At 46.5% G+C, this 20,223-nt stretch overlaps 1 long non-coding RNA gene across 1 annotated transcript in view; it reads right to left on the bottom strand.

The window, feature by feature from the left end:
- The window catches only part of LOC117088169, a 69,144-nt gene that overhangs the window by 42,761 nt on the left and 6,160 nt on the right, over positions 1-20,223 (bottom strand). The window contains exon 3 of the long non-coding RNA XR_004439031.1: positions 20,072-20,161. This is a non-coding gene — a long non-coding RNA (uncharacterized LOC117088169). The remainder of the gene's footprint in view (positions 1-20,071; positions 20,162-20,223) is intronic.

Genomic DNA, 20,223 nt, shown 5'->3' with positions numbered 1-20,223 from the left:
GCTACCCAGGCAACCCTTCCCCCTGCAGCTGTGGAAGACTCCTCACCATGCTACCCACGGGCCTGGAATACTCACTCCCCCACTGATCCAAATGCACCTGTTCTGTGTTCTGTCCTGGGTGAGATACAAGTTCATGCATTGGTTTGTTATCATTTTCCTCTCGGGATCTTGGAAATCGGTCATTTGCTAAAGTAACCTCATTCAACATGCTAATGGATTTTCACCCATCAATGGGCTTCTTTTAAAGGTCACGTAACTGTATTTCCCAAGGCCCGCTAGCCACACCAGGTCAGAGGACTGATTTAATGAGCTGTCATGTTAACCATGGGATAAATTAGTTGAAGGAGATAGGAATTAAGTTTTTAACATTTGCTATCTTGTATTTAATTATCAAAGGAATGTGCTTTTTTATTTTAGGAAATTTGGAAAATACAGAAGACATACGTAGACAAGGGGAACCACATATCACATCACCGCCAAGGGGTAACCAAGGTGAATATGTTGATATGTGATTGATTACTTTCAAGTCTCATTGTCTGCCTGCACACACAGAACACAGTTCATGGAGCAGTACGTTAAGTTCTGTGCAGGACCTCACTCTGCCCCTTCCACAGAAGAGGGACGCGTGCCCGCAGCCTTCTTACGGGCAAAGTGCAGCTGGATGCGGGCTGCTTGGCATTCTCCCACGGGGCGACTTCGTAACTGATTTATCAAGCCCTTATTCTTGGACACTGACATCACTCCCAAATTTATCCCCTTCTTTTTATTACCACATTTTAAACATTTAAAACATTTAAACATTTTAAACATTTAAAAACAGCTAACTTTCTAGCACATAAACATCTGTGTGCATCTCAGGTTATTTCCCAGGGATCGCAGCCTGGAAGCAGAATTACTAGACTGCAGGATGAAAACCTTCAGCTTCTTGCTACACACGGGCAGTTACAAGGCCTGGACACTTACGCTCTAGGCGAGAGGATTTGCTTTCTTGCAAGTCTCACCGTTTCGACTCTTCATTTCCCTGTCTCTGAATCTGGCTGCTACAGAGGCCAGGGTTGGCAGGTGGTGTGTCAGGGGTCACTTGGATCACTAGCTCCGGGACAGTTTCTCCTGCATCATGCTGGTAACATCTCTCAACCCACCCTTAGGCTTGGCAAGAGGTGGTGCCCATCATTTCTGCCCACGTCCCATCAGTCAACGCCTGCTTGCCCAGCTCCACTTAAAGGCTGCAGGGTTGGCCTGTGGTCTAGCGTTGCTAGGGCCAGAGAGAACCCCCATACTGGATGCTGGTGAACTAGCCATCCTTTGGCATCAAAAATGATGAAAGTCTCCGTGAAGATTACACAGCTGGGGAGGGGCAGAGCTGGAATCCAAGCCCAGGTGGTTCAACCCAGAGCCACAATCCACTTAATTCACTCACAGACCATTGCTGTGGGTCCAGCTGTATTTTGCCCCGGGGATTGAGCAGTGAGCAAAATGGATAAAAATATGAACCAAAGAAGAAAAGGAATAATAAATAAATGCGTAAGTAACATAGCCATATGACCTATGACCATGGAGAGGAGCTGACAGGTGGGGCGGGGACCCAGGTGGCCGCAGGGTCACTGTAAGCCGGTCCCCTGTGGTGTGGGTGGTGCAGAGGGGCAGGAGTGCAGAGCTGTCCTCTGACCGAGGGCTAGCGGCCCTCCATCTGCTGGGCTGGAAGCAGTCTGCGGGGGGCAGGGTGGGAGCTGACGGCAGCTGCCCAGGTGATAGGTGGGCTAGGGTGGTCTAGGGCCATCGCAGCAGAGGTGGGAGGGGTGCAGGCTTAAGGCGAAGCCAGCAGGATTTGCTAATGGATTGGGTGTGGGCGGTAGGGCAGAGTGATCCATGGACGCGGCCCCAGGGTTGACCTGAGCAGTTTGGCAAGAATGCAGGAATAACAGGCATGGATGGCGGGTGGCGGGTGAGTCCGGGGGATGTCAAGAGTTTAGGCTCGAACCTGAGAAATCTCCAAATCCGAGATCCTGGAGTGAGTCCAACATGACAGAGTTTTTTGCCTGGTGCCTGGCACCTACAAAATCCTCAGAAACACTGACTCCTGGGCCGACTCCCTACTACCCCAGGGTGGGCAGGGCCCCGGGCCCCGGGCCACGTGACCCTCCTCGCTGCTGTCTTTCGGTGCCTGCGGCTCCTCGCATTCATCTCCCACACGAAAGCCCAGGAAATATGAGCTGTGGCTGAGTGCGGACCATCCTGGGAGTCAGGGGAGATGGATGCTCTGTGTGGAGAGGGGCCCCTCCGGGCTCATGCTGGCGGGAGCGGCAACTCCTCTGCCCACGCCTCTGGAAACCCGATCGCTCCCTGTCTGTTAGGAAGAGGGACTCACTGGCAGGTGATTATTTTTGCTTTCCCACTTCATATCAAACACACCGAAGATTAGTCCCCTCAAAGGCCAGCTGTTGACAAGGAGGCTGGAAGGCAGCGGGAGGACGTCCCTGCTGCTCCTTCATGACCTCATTAGGTCGCTAAGCAGGGAGTCCCTCACCCCAGACCCTGGAGGCACACACAGCAGGAGCTGGGGGCCGGGTTCTCTGGAATGTCAGGAAAGCCCCTGGGGCTGGTCTCTGGGCTTGATAAACTCAGGTCTCACTTATTCCAGGAAGTCTCCATGCTCTGGGATATAACTTCCCTGTTATGGGGCCTCTAGCACCTGCCCTTCACCCTGGCTTCCTACCACTGCATCCTTGCAATCATTTTATTAATCATCCATTACCGTTTGTGTAGCACCCATCTCTCCCACATGACTGTGAACCTCCTGGGGAGGAAGGTCCACATCTCTTTGGTTTTGTTAGACCCATTCCAGAGCCTAACACGTGACAGGGGATCAATCCATACTCATGGACTGGCTATTGACATTATCTGTGCAGAATAAAATGGAAAAAGCCGGGTTGATGAGCAAATACAAATACGAGTCATCGCTGTCTTCTATCTTGAGCTATGAGATTTTTTAAAAACCTAAATGACAGGCATTTGCCAGTAATCTAAAACCACTGGTTCCAATCTGTGGCTATGTGCACAGCACTTAACAGCTTGCAAAAGGCTTTCTACATCATGTGTCCCAGGCCCCGGTTCCTAATAGGCCATGGACTGAAACCAGTCTGCAGTCCACGGGCCTGGGACCCATGATGGACAAAGCCTTTTGCAAGCTGTTAAGATGTCACTATGGGAAGGGGATAACATTATTTTAAGGAAGTCTGATTTTGTGGGCCAGGTATTATACTTATTTGAAATTTTTATTATAAAAATTTCCAAACACTTAAGTAGGCAAATAGTCTAATGAGCTTTCATAAACCTACTAACTACATTCAAGTTTTCAATACTTTGCCATGCTTCCCAGATTTCACATCATTTCTTTCCTAAACACTTAAATCAACATCATTTTTAAAAAACAGACATTTTCTTACCTAATAGCAAAAGCATCCCTAGAGAAAACACGGTCTTATACATATGAATTGGACTACTATTTTTAACAGTATATGCTGTTCCCATTGCTGGTTTACTAAACTTAATTGAGGAGTATTACAGAATTCATAGAAGGCGTTTTTGTTGGTGCATTTTCTCAATACACACGTATTAAATCAGATCATCAGACCTTAAATCTTCAGGACTGCTATCTTGAAGAGTCCGTGACATCTTTTTCCGACGTCATACTTGAAAAGGTTGGAAAACTCTGATTTAAAACTTCATTTCAGCCACAACCCGATTTCTCCCCCAGCCGACTCTTGATGGAAGTTGCAAAGAGAACAAATTGGGGCGGCTCAGGATTCTTCTGCTTTGCCTGGTTTCTTTTGCTACCATCCCATCCGGGTGTTCCCAGGATAAACTGGCATCAGACAAGGGGTGGCTGGAGGGGGCTAGCCCACAGAGCATGGTCAGGGTGAGTGCAGCTTGGAAATGGCTTTAGTTTCTGAGTTGTCTGGAAGGATGGACTTAGAGGTTGAGTCCATGGCATAGTTTGGGTCCCAGATAACTCAGCTTTCGTCCTAATCTGCTGTTTGCCAGCCACAGGCCATTGCTGGAATCAGTTAACCCCTCTGAACCTCAGATTTGCCGCCTGCAAAATGGGCATAAGAATCCTAACCTCACTACCTACTCTCCTACTCTCCTTAAAGACCCAGTTAAGACCATCTAGAACAGCGGTCCCCAACGTTTCAGGCACCCAGTCTCGCGGAAGACAGTTTTCCACAGGCCTGTTGGGAGGGATGGTTTTGGGATGACACTCTTCCAGCTCAGATCATCGGGCATTCATTAGATTCTTGTAAGGAGCGTGCAACCTAAATCCCTCACATGCATGGTTCACAGTACTGTTCCTGCTCCCGTGAAAATCTAATGCCGCCACTGATCTGGCAGGAGGTAGAGCTCAGGAGGTCATGCTCGCTCGCCCTCCGCTCACCTCCTGCTGTGAGGCCCGGTTCCTAACAGGCCATGGACTGACACCGGTCTGCAGTCCAGGGGCCTGGGCCCATGATGGAGAAAGCCTTTTGCAAGCTGTTAAGTACTGTGCACATTCTCCTGGGCACACAGGAGCTCTGCCTTTGCAGTGGTCTCTGTGCAGAACCTCCATCCTTGGGGATCTTGGAGCTGCCGCAAGTCCTGGCGCTCCTGCCACGCACCTGCACTTGGCTGCTCTCTTGCCAGTATTTTCATCGGAGCTGCCTCCCCACCGGGCCAGAGCACCTGGCTCTAATGCAGAGGAATCCAATCCACCAGCGGCTTTTCCTAAAAGGCCAAACCACTTCGTGGGCTGATCCTTTTTTTCTCTAACATGGCCAAACGGCCACCAAATGGCCGGGTGGCTGGGGCCAAAAAGCCCCTTCCCAGGACACACCCCAAAGCTCCACATCCGCAACCCTCACCTGGCAACGGCCTTTGGAAGGAGGTGCAGGGCTGATTTGTGTCCTGTGGTCAAATGCAGCGGTTCTCAGTCCTGGCTTTGCTCTCGAATCCCCTGGGGAGATTCCCAGGCCTCATCCCAGAGAGGCTGGGTTGGAATCTCCGGCATGGGGGTCTGGGCACTGGGATTTGCTGGAAGCTCCCCGGGGAATTCGGATGTGCAGCTGGGGCTGGGAACAAGCATCTTATCCATCGTTCAGGTCAGCCAACTTGCTGGTTAAAGTCGGTGAGAAATGAATCAACCAAATTAGTCATTTGACAACCAAAAATTTAAATAAGTTTATCTGGTGCCACACGGAGATTGAGCCACAGAGGGCAGACAAAACCCTCTGCTGGCTTCCTCCCCTCCATGGAAAAGATCCTGGTGGAATAAGTCATGATGACTGCTCAGCTGGTTCTTGTACACGTGCAGCTTTACCTGGGGAAGCTGTTGTTGGCTAAAGACAAGGCAGGCTTTGTCCCTGGTCTGCTCTAACTCTTGGGGTTGGACCATTTCTCTGAACATCCTGATGAGATGAACATCATTCATTCATTCAGTCGTGCCCTCAATTGTTTCTTGCATATCAGGAACTGTGCAAAGTCACAAGTATATATTGCTAGGACCTGGTCATCATCTTCAAGTGGGAAAAAATTATGGGAACACAACAATAATTAGAGCTAGAGTTTACAGTGTCTTCTTCTTTCTAAGCATTCTGCAAAGAACTTGCCAGAATTTACTGTGTCTCCTTCTTGCTAGGCAGTCTGTGAAGAACTCGCTAGAATTTACTGTGTCTCCTTCTTGCTAGGCATTCTGCGAAGAACTTGACATGCATTCTCTCATTTGATCACTCCAGCAATTCTATTAAGTAGGATCATAGAGTTTATTATGATAATAGTTCTTATAACCATTTCATGATTCTATGATCATTTTCTGTAGAAAAATCTGAGGCTCAAAGATGTTAAGTAATTTGCACAAGGTCATAGCACATAGTGGCAGAGCTGGGATCCCCACCCAGCCCAACTCCAGGTAATGCTCCTCACCCAGCACATCACTGCCTCTCACAGTGGCATGACCCACACACTGGTCCACTGTCATCAGGAAGCTGGGAATGAAGGAAGAGACTTTATTCCTGGAGGCAGGATATTTCCCTCCAAGGCTGCATGTTGCTATCGACTGATTTTCAATTTCTGTTTGTGCTGACTCCAGTGGAGATGGGAAGCAATGGTGGGGCACTGAGAAGTGTTTGACAGCCTGGCACCCTGAAGAAAGCTCTGATCAGTTGAGTTTGCCATTGTCCATTTGCCATTCCATGATTATAGAATGGTTCATGATTGTATGATCATGAAATGGTTCTAATAACTATTATCATAATCAGCTCTATGATCCTACTTAATAGAATTGCTGGAGTGATCAAATGTGTGAATACCCCCACCATGGTTGATTTCAAATGGCCAGCATCATATCACTGAACTCAGAGATGGGCAGAGATGTGCACGGTCCGCTCTCACAAGCTGGTGTGAGTAGGCTCCAGCACTCCAGGGCTCTTTCCATTTGCAGGTCTTTTGAGGACCATTAGAGACAACTTGACCCTTTTAAAATTGTGGTTCATCCAGTAGTTTATTAGACTGAAACCCCTATAATGAAAGGGGCCATGTCTATTCTTACCATTGCATCTGTCTACCGCTCCTGGATTAAGCCTGGTAAAAAGTCAGTCCTCAATCAATATTTGTAGAGTTAATTCACTTCCAAGAGCAAGGGTCTCTTACTAGGGAAGCCCAAGATTTAGACGCTTACACTATAATATCATTATCTCAATAGATGTAGACAAATTAATGATGAAATTAAACAACCACCCATGATAAAAACAAACTAGCAAACAATATTTTTTAAAACTAGAAATGAAAGGGAAAATTGTAAAACTGATGAAGAGTATCTTCAATAAACATCATATTTAATAGTGAAAATTTAGCAGCATTTCTGTTATATTCAGAAACAAACTCAGGGTGCCAACCGTCTGCCATTGCCTGCTTTTGTCATTTGACTAGCAATCTCCATCAATACACTACTGTGAGAACAAGGAAGAAAGGGGGAAGAATTAGAGAGAGACAAAGCTGTCATTATCGGTAGACAGTATAATTGTCTGCAATGAAAATTCAAGAAAATCTGCAAACTATTAAAACAAGTAAGTAAATTCTGCAAAGCTTCTGAAGCAAAGGCAAACATTAAAAATAAATTCATTTCCATCCACCAGTCATAACCATTTAAGAGTATGTAAGATCCCATTCACAACAGTGAAACTAAAGCTTAGCAATGAGTAATTTTCACAAAACTTTGAAAGACAATTTTTGAGACAATTGTAAAACTGTATTGAAGGATGGGGAAGACCAAACTAGATGGAGATAGATGGGAAGACTTACAGATGGGAAGACTCAGTTTCAGAGGTGTCCTTTCTCTCTAAATCAATTTCTAAATTATATGCATTGGCAATAAAAATTCCAGTAAGATTTTTTTAATGGCACTTGACAAATCCATTCCAAAAAAAAAAAAAGCAAAGATTTAAATCCAGAAAAATATATTTCTATAAAATTAAACAATAAGATGAGGGGACTTGCCACCAAGTATTAACACTTAGTATCCAAATTATAGTAATGAAGGCAGATAAATAATTTTTAAAAAACAGTAAAACACGCCCATATATTTATTCTTTGAGAGCTATTTATTGAGCAGCTACTATGTGGGAGGCACTCCTCTGGGTGCTGGGTATATGACGGTGGGCTGGCCACAGTCTGGGCCCACAGAGGGCTTTCATTCTCAAAGTGGGAGGTGGGTACTGATAATGAATGAATGGATATGCCAGTTAGGCCTCAGGATTGCTGAGAAAACTAAATCAGGATGGTGGAGAGGGGGGAGTATGTTTGTTTGGACGGAGCGTGTCTGGTAAGATGGCATTTGAGAAGGGTCCTGAATAAATGAAGGGGCAAGCCATGCAATATGTCCTGGAATGAGGTGAGAACACAAGTGCAAAGGCCCTGGGGCAGACTGGTGCTCAGTGTGTTCCAGGAACAAGGTGGCCAGAGTGGCTGGAGCAGGGCGAAGAGGAACAACAGCAGGGCAGAGGGCAGAGATGCGTGAGGGGTGGAGCTGGAGCCCCACACAGGCCATGGAAAGAGCATGGGAAGGCCGTCGGAGAGCAAAGGCACAGCCTGCTCTGGCTTTAATCACTCTGCTAGCTGAGAATATGGAGAGGGAAGTGTGCCAGCAAGGCCTGCCATGAGGCTACTGCAATGCTCCAAGCTCAAGAGGGTGATGGCTTGGCCAGTGGTGTGGTAGTGGTGAGAGGCAGAAGTAGTTAAACTGGGTTATATCTCACAGGCAGGGTGAGTGGGATTTGCTGTTTTATTGTACGTGGGAAGTGAAAGCAGAAGTCAAGGCTTACTCTGGGTTTTTATCCTGAGGACTGGAGTTGGCTTTAGCTGTGATATGGGACACTGGAATACACAGGCCTAGGAGGTTAGAGATGAAAAACTTTGGGCCATCAGAGTTGCCTATTAGTTCTCTAAGTAGATATTGAGTAGGCTGTTGTATAAACCAGTCTAAGGTCTAAGGAACACTGGAGGAGTGTGAGGGAGAGTGGATTGAAAGACTCTGGAATCTATGAGCAGTTGAAGGAAGGGAATGAGGTGGACATGTCAGAGATGGTAGTTGGCTATGAGATGTTTGGAACTGAAGGGGATACAGTTATTGGTAACTTCGTGGTCTTGATTTGACCATGGAAGGAACAGATGAGGCTGTGTCAGGAGGAGAACGTTGGAAGAGATGTCTAGGATCTCAGAGTCTGGGATGAATCGCTAAGAATTATGACAGAATCAGGTTGGGAGAGAGTGTGAAACTTGGCCTGTGGAAGAGGTAGTTTTATAAACCAATGGGCTAAATGCTGGGCTTTTAAATAAATAGTCCTGGGGAAATTGGTTCTCTAATGGGAACAACAAATTAGATTCTTACGTTAGATCATTTACAAAAATAATTTCCAGATAATTAAAAATCTACAAATGCCTAAAGCAATGTTTTAAATCCTCTAGAGGAAAATGTAGGAGACTATCTTTATGATACTGGGACAAACAAGAATGTTATAAACAAGATTCAAAACTCATAAGCCACAAAGGACAATATTGTCAGAGATGACGCTGTTGAAAATTTAACATTGCTACATACTAAATAAAGTGAAGAGGTAGTTCATGTTCTGGAAAATATTTGCAATGTATACACGTGGCAAAGAATTAGGAGCCAAACTATATATAAAGAACTCCAACAGATCAATAAGAAATGAAAAACAACATATCAGAAAATAAGGATAGAAGATATGAACACGCAATCTACAAAAGAGAAAGCCTTACCGCCAGCAGGCAGGGAAATGCACCAGCAGGCAGGGAAATGCCAGTCATAACCAAAATGAGGTACAATTTTCCACTCACTCAATAATTTGGCAGAAATGAAGCTGGGAAGAGGGTTGCGGATCACATTCTCTGTGAGATTTGGAAGGTGGCACAACCACTCTGGAAAACCAATGTCAGTCTTACCTAAAGTCCGGCATGTACCTACGCTCCACCTGGGACAGCACGTACAGGACTTGCCCCAGAGGAACGTTCACCCATGCCCGGGAGTGCCCGCTGCTCATGTAGCAGCAAAAAGTCTGAAACAATACAAAGGGCCATCGACAGGAGTGTGGGTAATTAAATCAGGGTCTATTTGCCCAATGGCACATTCTACAGTGGCCAACAGGAAAAACAGAGCTATGATATCACCAAGAATGAATCTGGAAGCATCGCGATATGCAAGCAAGGAAAATTGCAGAATGAAATGTGCAATTTGAAACCATTTATAAAAGCATGCAAAACAAACACCATTCCACGGTGTTTATGGATGAATACACTTGTGGTCTAGATGTAAAGACATGCATGGGCAAGGTGAACATCGAAATCAGGTTCGTGGCTAATGTTCGGAAAGGAAGAGAGGACCACGGGGCCAGGGAGAAGAATAGAGATGATTTCGAATACATCCGCAATGTTCCTTACGTCTTAAATCATATGCGAATAAACGACGGCAGAATGGTAACATTGCTTAATGTAGGTGATAAAGACATGAGTATTGGTCACTTTATTCTCTGTGCTCATCTGTATGCTTGCAGTATTTCTTTTCTTTTTTCTTTTTTTTTTTTTTTTGAGATGGCGTTTGCTCTTGTTGCCCAGGCTGGAGTGTGCAGTGGGGCCATCTCGGCTCACTGCAGCCTCCACCTCCCAGGTTCAAGCAATTCTCCTGCCTCAGCCTCTCAAGTAGCTGGGATTACAGGTGCCTGCCAGCACGGCCAGCTGATTTTTGTATTTTTAGTAGAAATGGGGTTTCACCATGTTGGCCAGGCTGGACTTGAACTCCTGACCTCAGGTGATCTGCCCACCTCCACCTCCTAAAGTCCTGGGATTACAGGCGTGAGCCACCGTGCCCAGCCAGTATTTCATAATTTTAAGAGAGACAGCACTTCTTTCTTATTGAGCTCATTCTTCCCTGAAGCTTTGTATTCTAAGTTTCTATTCTCTTCTCCAGATGTACAAAAGGTAAGTCCACTCCCTTCACATATGTGAAGACGTTATCTGTTCCCTTCACCACAGGCTCCCCAAGCTGAGATGTTCCTATGCCAGGGAAAAACATTCACTGAATGTTTTATTCAGTGCAATAAAAGGAATAAATGGATATTCCTTTCATCCCATTAGTGGCAATGGGATCAAGAGTAATGACCTCCTTTCTGATATTGGTAATTTGTGTCTTCTCTCTTTTTCTCTTTGTTAGCCTGGCTAGAAGTTGATCAATTGCATTGAGCTTTCCAAAAGATCTCTGCAGGTTTTATGGATTATCTCTGTTCTCCTATTTTCAATTGCCTTGATTTCTGTTCAACTTTTTATTATTTTTTTCTTCTGAAAACTATTCGCTGCTCAGTGCACAGGTGAGGTCTCCCTCCGTATCACCTTTCTCCTTGGACATTCAGGAGACCATTCTTTTAAAGACAGTGCCTGGAAAACAATACAACACCTGGGTATGTTCTGTAGCTGCCCAGGGCTCACTGGGGACACTAGAGGTCTAGGAAGCTGTGCTAAGATAGGAGTCATTCTCGTAGCAGCCACAGCCCACTCTTTGCTCAGAATAAAGGTGTTGCTAGTTAAACACTCACAGTTGCTTTTTAAAAAATACTTGATTTTGACACAGGTCATCTGCATTCTGTGCTAGTGCAATCGGATTTCAGATGTAGATGAAGGCCTTTGCGTTTGTCTCTGTGGCTGTCTGAGCCCTTCATTTCAACTTACTGAAATTCTTTATTTGATAAACATTTATTAAGCACCTCTTAAATGCCAGGTCCTAGTTGTGGGCTTTTATAAATGCATTAAGTATAACTGACTACCATCTCTGGAATCACTACTGTTCTCACCCATTTCATGAGATTTTCTTCTGAGTTCTGTGACTCTTACGGTTTGATGCAATAGTCTCTCTTCAGCCAAATTTTTTGCTTGTTTGTTTGTTTTTGTTGTTGTTTTGTTTTCTGAGATGAAGTCTCACTCTGTCGCCCAGGCTGGAGAGCGGTGGCACAATCTCGGCTCACTGCACTTCCACCTCCAGGATTTAAGCAATTCTCCTGCCTCAGCCTCCTGAGTAGCTGGGACTACAGGTGCGTGCCACCACGCTTGGCTGATTTTTTTTATTTTTAGTAGAGACGGGATTTCACTGTGTTGGCCAGGCTGGTCTCGAGCTCCTGACCTCGTGATCCACCCACCTCAGCCTCCAAAAGTGTTGGGATTACAGATGTGAGCCAGCACACCTGGCCTCAGCCAAGTTTTTATAAAAAGAGTGAGTAGCAAGGGCTAAGTGCAGAGCCCTGTGGCAAGCGATGAGGGACTTCTGTCCGGATGAACTCTCCTAGCCTAATAGACTCTGCGTGCACGTGTTTGCGTCCATATACACTACATCTCTCATACAGAAAAGTTTTAGATGGCCAGTTCTAAAGACAATGTCATGAAGCATCTTAACATATCTTTAAATTGTTTGCTACTTTAGTAGGCAGAAAAAATATATTTGTTGAGCACAGATTTTTCTGTCTATTATGAACTTTAAGTGATACTGTTAAGGAAGAAGGGCAACCCTCCAAGGGCCCGGTTTTGGGGGGAACACTTGCCCTTTTTTCTTTTAACCTGGTTCAGAGGCTGAGGTTCCACCACTGTTTTTCATTTTTCATCGTCCTTCTCACTTGACAACAGAATCTCTCATTGTGATAGTCTTTCCGTCATTTACCTCCCCTCTCTCCTCCTTCTTCTGTATTTTTATTTTCTTATACTACTCGTGTCTTCCTGTTGTTTTCCCACTAGGCTGCTTTATCAATATTTAGTTTGTAAATATTGATTTTCTAAATTGCTGTGCTTGTAGTGTTTAGCCAGCATACTCCATTTCAATGAATCACTTGTAAATCCATTCATTCGTTTGTTGTCAGCCCTGGTTGCACACAGAATTGCCTAGTAAGCTTCCAAAAGTCACCTTGGCCCCATCACAGACCAATGAAGTTAGCATCGCAGGAGGCAGGGTCCAGGTGTGGACATTTGTCAAAAGTTTCCCAGACAATACTGTCATGTAGCCAAGGCTGAGAAATGCTGATTTCATAGATATTACTAAATGTTTCTATGATTCAAGATAGGGGAGGGTCCTGGAGGAGCGATAAGGAGGGCTTCCTGGAAGAAGAGAAACATAAGTGTGGTGGGTTGGATTTCCCAGAGAGGAACACAGCAATATGACCTGCCCCACAAGCCCCTCTGCAGCAAGACCTTGCCAGTCTTCCCTCTTGAACCTGGCGTGGGCAGGTCCTGGGACTGCTTTGACCAATAGAATGATGGAAATGACACTGTTTCCACTCTTGATCCTTAACTGAGCTCTGCTGCCTCTCCTGGTAGATCCTATCTTTCAAGGTACTGGTCCATTGCACCTAAGTTATCAAATCTGTGGGTATTGAGTTGCTTGACTTATTCCTTTTATCCCATTAGTGGCTGTGGGATCAAAGGTAACGACTTCATTTTCCTTTCTGATATTGGTAATTTGTGCCTTCTCTCTTTTTCTCTTTGTTTGCCCGGCTAGAAGTTGATCAACTGCACTGAGCTTTCCAAAGGATCTCCGCAAGTTTTATGGATTGTCTCTGTTGTTCTCCTGTTTTCAATTGCCCTGATTTCTGCTCAATTTTTTATTATTTTTTTCTTCTGCTGGCTTTAGGCTTGAATTTCTCTTCTTTCTCTACTATCTTAAAGTGGAAGCTTTTGTTACTGATGTTTTTATCTTTTTCTTTTCTTCTTTTATTTTAGTTTTTGGAGACAGGATCTTGCTCTGTTGCCCAGGCTAGAGTGCAGTGGTGCAATCATAGCTCACAGCAGCCTTGAGCTCCTAGGTTCCAATGATCCTCCTACCTCAGCCTCTGCAAGTAACTGGGTCCTACAGTGCAAAAGCAGAAGCTTCTAGGACCTCTTAAAATGGAGGCTTGGAATGGGCACAGCCTCCTGCCAGCCCTCTTATTAGTTAAAGTGGGTTACAATTCCAGCTGGTTCAAGGAGAGGGGACTGCGCAAGGCTGGGAATCCCTGCAGGTATGGCTCGTTGACAGTGACCAGCCTCCGGAACCATCACTCTGACCCTTTTCACAGCCCATCCAACCTTAGTTGGAGCCCAAACAAGAACCTGGAGTCTTCAAAGAACGATAGGTGGGAAAGGGACACATTGACTCCTCTCTGATTTCAGCCTCAAGGAAATGAAGTCTGGGATCTCCTTCCTGACTAAGGTGTCATCCCCACAGCAGCAGCAGCAGCACCCGGAATTTGTCAGAAATCAGAATCCCAGGCCCACCCCAGACACAGAGAACTGGAATTTGCATTTTAATGAGATCCCAGGGGACTGAAATGCACCTTAAGGCACGAGGAGAAAGAGCTCTAGACTCTCCACCATCTCAGAGAACTTGCAAACCAGGTTTGCAGAGCAAAACCCAGAGAATGATGGCAAAGGCTGCCGCCACCACCGCACAAAATCACTTCTAAGGGGACCCTGGAAATGAGAAGCAACCTTTCTGTGCTCAGACACACGTCCCAGCATATAAGGCTCAGATGCAGCAGGGAGAGGGGACAGCTTGGTTTCAGACAGTGCATTCTGACCACTTGCCCAAAAAGGGCCCCTTCCAACCCAAGGCTCTGGGAATCCAGGAAATCCCAATTTAGATATGCAGCTTTGGAAACTGGCAGCAAATAGAGAATGGAATCCGGAAGCCCCTTGCCATTGTGAACGCAAAGTCTAGACACTGGAAAGGGAGCCACCGAGGCAGGAAGAAGTGAAAGTCCCTTTCTCAGCGATCTACCTTCCAGGAAGCAACAACCCAGCAGGTCTCAACAAAGCTCCGAGGCTGTGATTCAGCGACCCCTGGGGCAGGTCCAATGCACTGTTATCATACTCTGTGAGCCTCGTCCAAATACTCACACACCCAACCTAGTGCTTCCTCGCGATAACACCAGTAGCAGGAGCGGCCCAGTGTCATCCTGCACAAACAGGTGGTGTTTACGTACGGCGTGTCACCGAGAGCCATCTGACCAGCCGTGCCAGCCGGGAGCAAAGGGGGCTGATAAAGGCAGCTTATCACAAAGGATTAGCAAGTGTTATTTTCTTTCTGTTTGTTTGAAGTTCAGTATTTGGACAATCGCCGTGAACCCCAGTGTGGCCAGGGCCAAGTTTAACAATGACGGGCAGAGATTGCTTGGGGAAGATGAAATGACATGAGTGAGCCGGTGTTGTGTGGGGGAGACCCGCTGCAGGGATTTGTCAGGCTGGGTTTTGACGGGTGGAGACAACATGAGGATTAATGAACCGCTTTGGCTTTAGACAAAATAACCACGTAAAGTAAAACTTCTGTGTGCACCAGATCGGAGCTTCTCAACCTAGGCTGCATGTTAGAATCACCTGGGAACTGTTGTCACTTTGCCACACAGGGGATGCCCCCAAAGCAATGAAACCCTGGTCTCTGGAGGTAGGAGTCCCACATCTATTCCTTGAAGGTTCCAGTGTACAACCTGGTTTGAGAAGTGGCTCCCCGGAGCAAGGCTTCCCCAGCTTTCATGTACATTCCAGCCACCTGGGGAGCTGGTTAAAATGAAGATTCTGATTCAGCCTATCAAGGGTGGGGCCTTGGGTTCTGCATTTTTAACACCCTGCCTGGGATACTGGCGCTGCTGGTCCAGGACCACACTTGGAGCAGAAAAGAGAATTGACTGCTGTCCAAATGTCCCTAGCATCACCTCCAAATCATCTGTGAGGCTGTCAGAGGAGTACAGTGGTTCTCGTGGGTGGGGGAGGTGATGGCCAAGTTGCTAATTGATGGGAAAGAGATGAGCAGAGCTCGGAGTGAAGGGCTCCACTGCAGGGCCTTGAGTTGTCCACTCCCAGAGAGACTGCCACTGGGCAGAATGAACACGGCTGGGTTTTGTGAGTTAACCAGGTACAGATTAGAGAATAAAATTTTGGCCAGGCACGGTGGCTCATGCCTGTAATCCCAGCACTTTGGGAGACTGAGATAAAGGGATTGCTTTAGCCCAGGAGTTCAAGATCAGCATGGGTAACATAGTGAGACGCCATCTCTATAAAAAATACAAAAATTAGCTGGGTGTGGTAGCATCCCCCTGTAATCCCAGCTACGTGGGAGGCTGAGATGGGAGGATCCATTGAGTCCAGGAGATCAAGGCTGCAGTGAGCCGAGATCACTCCACTGTGCTCCAGCCAGGAAGACAGAGCTGGCAAGACCCTGTCTCAAAAAACAAACAAACAAAAAGAATAAAATATCATAAATATCACAACAAAATTTTAAAAATACGTCTTTACTGGGATATGACTCACACACTATAACACGCTCCAATTTAAAGAGCACAATGCCATGGTTTCTAGCATATCTCGAGAGCTGGGCAACCATCACAACTATCTGGATTTAGAACATGTCACCTATAAAGGTGCCATTTCAGGCCACCTTCTTCCCATCACCTCTGGGAAGATTGCAGGCAAGAATACCCCAGTAGGAGTTGAAAGATTTGAGCCCCTGGTTGGAAGCACAGGGTGTCATCATATCCTTAGTAAGGGGAGGCTGTGGACACAAAGTGTGTCACTGACTCCAGAAAGCCCTCTGTGATGCCCCCAGGCCAGATTATATCCACTTCCACCATGTTCTCAAAGCACCCAGCTTACCTGCCATTCCCATCACCCAAGCCAACCAGGCTGGGGATCCCACCAAGTCAGGACCTGTGTTTTTCATAAATCTAGCCCCAGACCAAGCCTCATTCCAGGCCACAGTAGGGTGCAGTACATGTGTGGGCTGTGAGCTTGCACCAAGACCCTCCTGTGCTATAGTGTAACGTCTGGAGACAGGTACGGTGTGGTCTGTCTTTGTCCTCTATGATTGTAGTACAAAGAATGCTCAATTACCAAGAAGTCTGCATCTGAAGCTCACAGCCAGCACCTCAGTGTCCTCAGATGTAAACTACAGACAACCTCCCTCCTGGGCCATTAACCATCCAGGGCTTCTATAACCCGGGAGCAGTGAAGATTAGATCTCCTCAAGGATGGAGCTGGAGGCAATGAGTGGAGTTCAAGGTTGGAAAACTCTAGTTGGATATGAAGAAACAGAGACTCCCCTGATGTTGGAGGTGTCTTTTAGGTTGGTGAGTTCCCATTCCTGGAAGTATTTTAGGTAAATGCTGATCCAAGATGTTACCTAGGAAAAGAGGGTGACCTTGAGGATCTGTTGTAACCTTGTGCTTCTGTGGCGAAGTTTTTCCCTCAGGAAAAAGATGTATTCTTACTAAGCACTGACCATGTGGTGCTGAGTTTTGGAGGCAAGCTGACCAGGAGGAGAATGGTGCCACAGACAGAGTCGGAGGACCTCAAGAAAGAACAAGTTCATCTTAACCAGAAGCCCATAAAGAGCTCTTACGGGCTTAGGCAGTGTTTGCAAAGCATCTCAAATGCTGACGGTTCCCTGCTGATATTTTCACTAAGGGGTTTTGGTTAGGGTGGCAAAACTGAAATCTATATTTTCCAGAGTCTCATCAGTGGAAGCAACGGGGTGGAGATTTTAGAAACACATTTTAAAAAGAGAAAGACATGGTTGGTCTTGTGCTCTTCCCCTTTTCCCTTCTCATGCCTGGATCATGGAATCCATCCAGTGACAAGGACCATGACAGTCAATTGTCAAGGATGGCAGGGCAGGAAGTCCCAAGGACATGGATCCATGACAACACTTTTAGGTGAGCATAATGGCCCTGAAGTATCTCCAAGCATTTATATGGGGAAAAAGTTTTTTGTTTTTTTTTTTTTTTAAGAGCACTGATACATTGATTTGTTTAAGTCACAGTTGAGTTTTTAATTGCAGCTCAATGCATTCCTAACTGAAAGCAATCATTTTTCCTGGCCCCTCCTATATGCAATAGAGATGGCAAAGATAAGAACAAATAAATTTGGCCACTTTCTGTGAGATTACACAAGAATTCTCCATCCTATTCACTATTCCAGGCAGACAGCAAATGACAGCTGTCTGCCTGGAATGTGTCAAGCCTCCCCAGCTTTGTCACTGTTGGCATGTTAGGCTGGCTCCTTCTCCGTGGCAGTGCTGTCTTGTGTGTTGTAGGAAGTTTAGCAGTACCCCTGGCCTCTACCCACCAGATTCCAGTAGCATCCCCCGCTCTCCATTTGTAACAACCAAAACTGCCTCTAGACACTGCCAAATGTCCCCTGGGGGAAGCATCTGAGAACCATCGTTGTAGACATTATGGGAATTTGGCTTTGACTCGTGGGATTCTGAGCAGAGGAGGAACCAGACCTGACTATATTTTAAGAGGATCTCTTGCTCTCATGTGAGAATGAACTCTGCAGAGGAGGTTCAGAAGGGCCCAGGAGCCCGTGAGGAGGGTACTGAACTAGCGCTGGAAAGGCGAGGGGGCCTGTCCAGGATGTAGCGGGAGTTGACGGGAAGGGGTGCATCCAAGATAGATTCTTACGGTGGAACCAGCAGTGTTTTCTGATGGATGGGGAAGGAAGGTGACCAAAACAGGAGACTTGGGGCAACTTTGAGCTTTTGGTTCCGTGGAGATGCCATTTTCTGAGGTGAGAAAGGTCAAGGGTGGACCAGGTTACCAAGTGCAATCAGAATCTGCAGACTGGGGCCCCAGGGGTGCTGATATGGTAGCCGGGGGGCAGTGCACATTCTTCACCTTCCATAGCCAAGATCTTTACTTTTAACCCAGTTCTTAGCATCAAAGATCCACCCACATGCACAGGCCCCATGAAGGCAATCACCACATTTTACCATATGGTTTGTCTTTTCAGAAAATTCCTGAGCATTTCCCTGAAAGAGACTGAAATCCATTTTTTCAGATCTTTAGGCACAGTCAATTAACACATAAGGTCAAAGTACTAATCATCTATTCACAGGCAATTCTATCACCAGGCCTCCAAAGGCATGAAGTGAACAGACCAGCCTGTGATACAGAATTCAAATTCTCCCATTCCCATCGGAACCCTGTCAGGGAGGAGTGGCGGTCACAGGCAGCACCTGGGGCTTGTGGGACATTGCTGTGTAAACCTCCACCCATCAACAGCCACCCAGCTGACCACACGGCCCCCAGCATGGAGTGGACACCTCCTTTGTTTACAAGTTGACACGTCTGGAATACACCCAAAGCATGCACCAGAGATAGCCATTCATTTCTCTGCACCGCCTGTTTTCAATAGTCAGATTCTCACGAACAAACCTCGTTCACCCACACCAAAAATAACATGAACAGTTTAGAGGAATCCAGGCCCTACTTGGTGCTGCACAGTTTCATGCGAGCCATCACAGAGGGCCAAACCAGGACCTTCTTAGGTGATTTTACGAACAAGGCAGAATATTGATCCTGAGAGCTTCCCATGGGCTTTACGATGAAGCCAGCAGAGTCTAGCCAAGAGCATTTTCACACACTAGATTGAATTGTGATCAGAGACGCCCTCATCATGCCTTTCTGCTCTTGGTGATTAAACCAAAGAGAATAAAGACATTTAACTAGACACGAACTGGAAACAGATTCTGGTTCAAAACCCACAGAGAGAAGAGAAAAATACAGCAGATTGCTGGACAGAGCTTGAGCCGCCTCGCTCCACCTGATTTGACAATTTCCTTTAGGTTATTCTACCAGCCAGGGTGGACTAGATTTGCCACAAGAACACACAACCCTCTTTTGTGCGAACCGTGATCTTGTTTTTCTACTGTGCTTCTGCGGAGAGCTGTCACTCCACCAGCATTCAGACGTTGCCAGCCACCATGGCAGAGACAAAAGAAGTCGTGGTAAATTGCACCCCGGACATAAAGCCTCCAGCCTGACAGATATCACTTCTCCACATATTTAGTTGCCTGAACCTTAAAGCCACAGAGAAATTCTACCTGGGCCCGGAAGTTGGCAATAGACCTGATGGTTATGGCAGTGACTCATATTTTCTTTGGCTGCTCAGATGAACACAGGCTGGCGGCTATTTTCAAGGCTGCATTATAATTATTTTATAATTGTCGTGATCAGTCCTAATAACACATATTTAGCGAATAGTTCCCAGGGACTGGACACCTTGCCCCGTGCTTTCTTGCCATTAATTCATTCTTTAATTCACTCATTCAACAATTATATACAGGGTACCTACTGTGTGCGGAGTGTTTTGCCTAGCAGCTCACAATCATGATTCTTCTTTGGAACCACCCCGTGAGACGGTGTGTGAGTCAGGATTTGTAGTTGCAATAACAGAACCCACTTTAGGAAACTGATACAGAAAAGGGAATTTATTCAAGACTTCTCACATTGTCTGTGGGACGTGTGGAAACCAGGAGCAATGCCTAGATCCCACTGGAGGGCCCTCCAGCAAAGGCCTCCGGGAGGCGTCATCACAGCGCTATGACCGGCCGCGGTACTCGTGACAGAACCCACAGATCCCTCCAGCAACACCCTCACCCAAGCCTGCACCCACGCTGCCTCCTCCTGAACCCGGGCATGATATGCTCCCACCTTCCTGCAAAGGGAGTTGGGAAACTTACCTTGGAAGCAGGAGGCAACAGGAGATGGATGCTGTTTACCTGCTGCTGGGAAGCCTAAACAGGGCAGGTGCTCAAGACAGGAAGTCTGTTCTGTGGACAACAAAACCGAGCCTCAGGGAGCTTCAAAACACGCCAACAAAACCAGCAACCAC

The sequence above is a fragment of the Trachypithecus francoisi genome, unplaced genomic scaffold, assembly GCF_009764315.1.
Source record: "Trachypithecus francoisi isolate TF-2019V2 unplaced genomic scaffold, Tfra_2.0 Lachesis_group10, whole genome shotgun sequence".
NCBI classification, from domain to species: Eukaryota; Metazoa; Chordata; class Mammalia; order Primates; family Cercopithecidae; genus Trachypithecus; species Trachypithecus francoisi.
The sequence above is the reverse complement of the archived record's forward strand: the minus strand, read 5'-3'. Positions and strand labels throughout refer to the sequence as shown.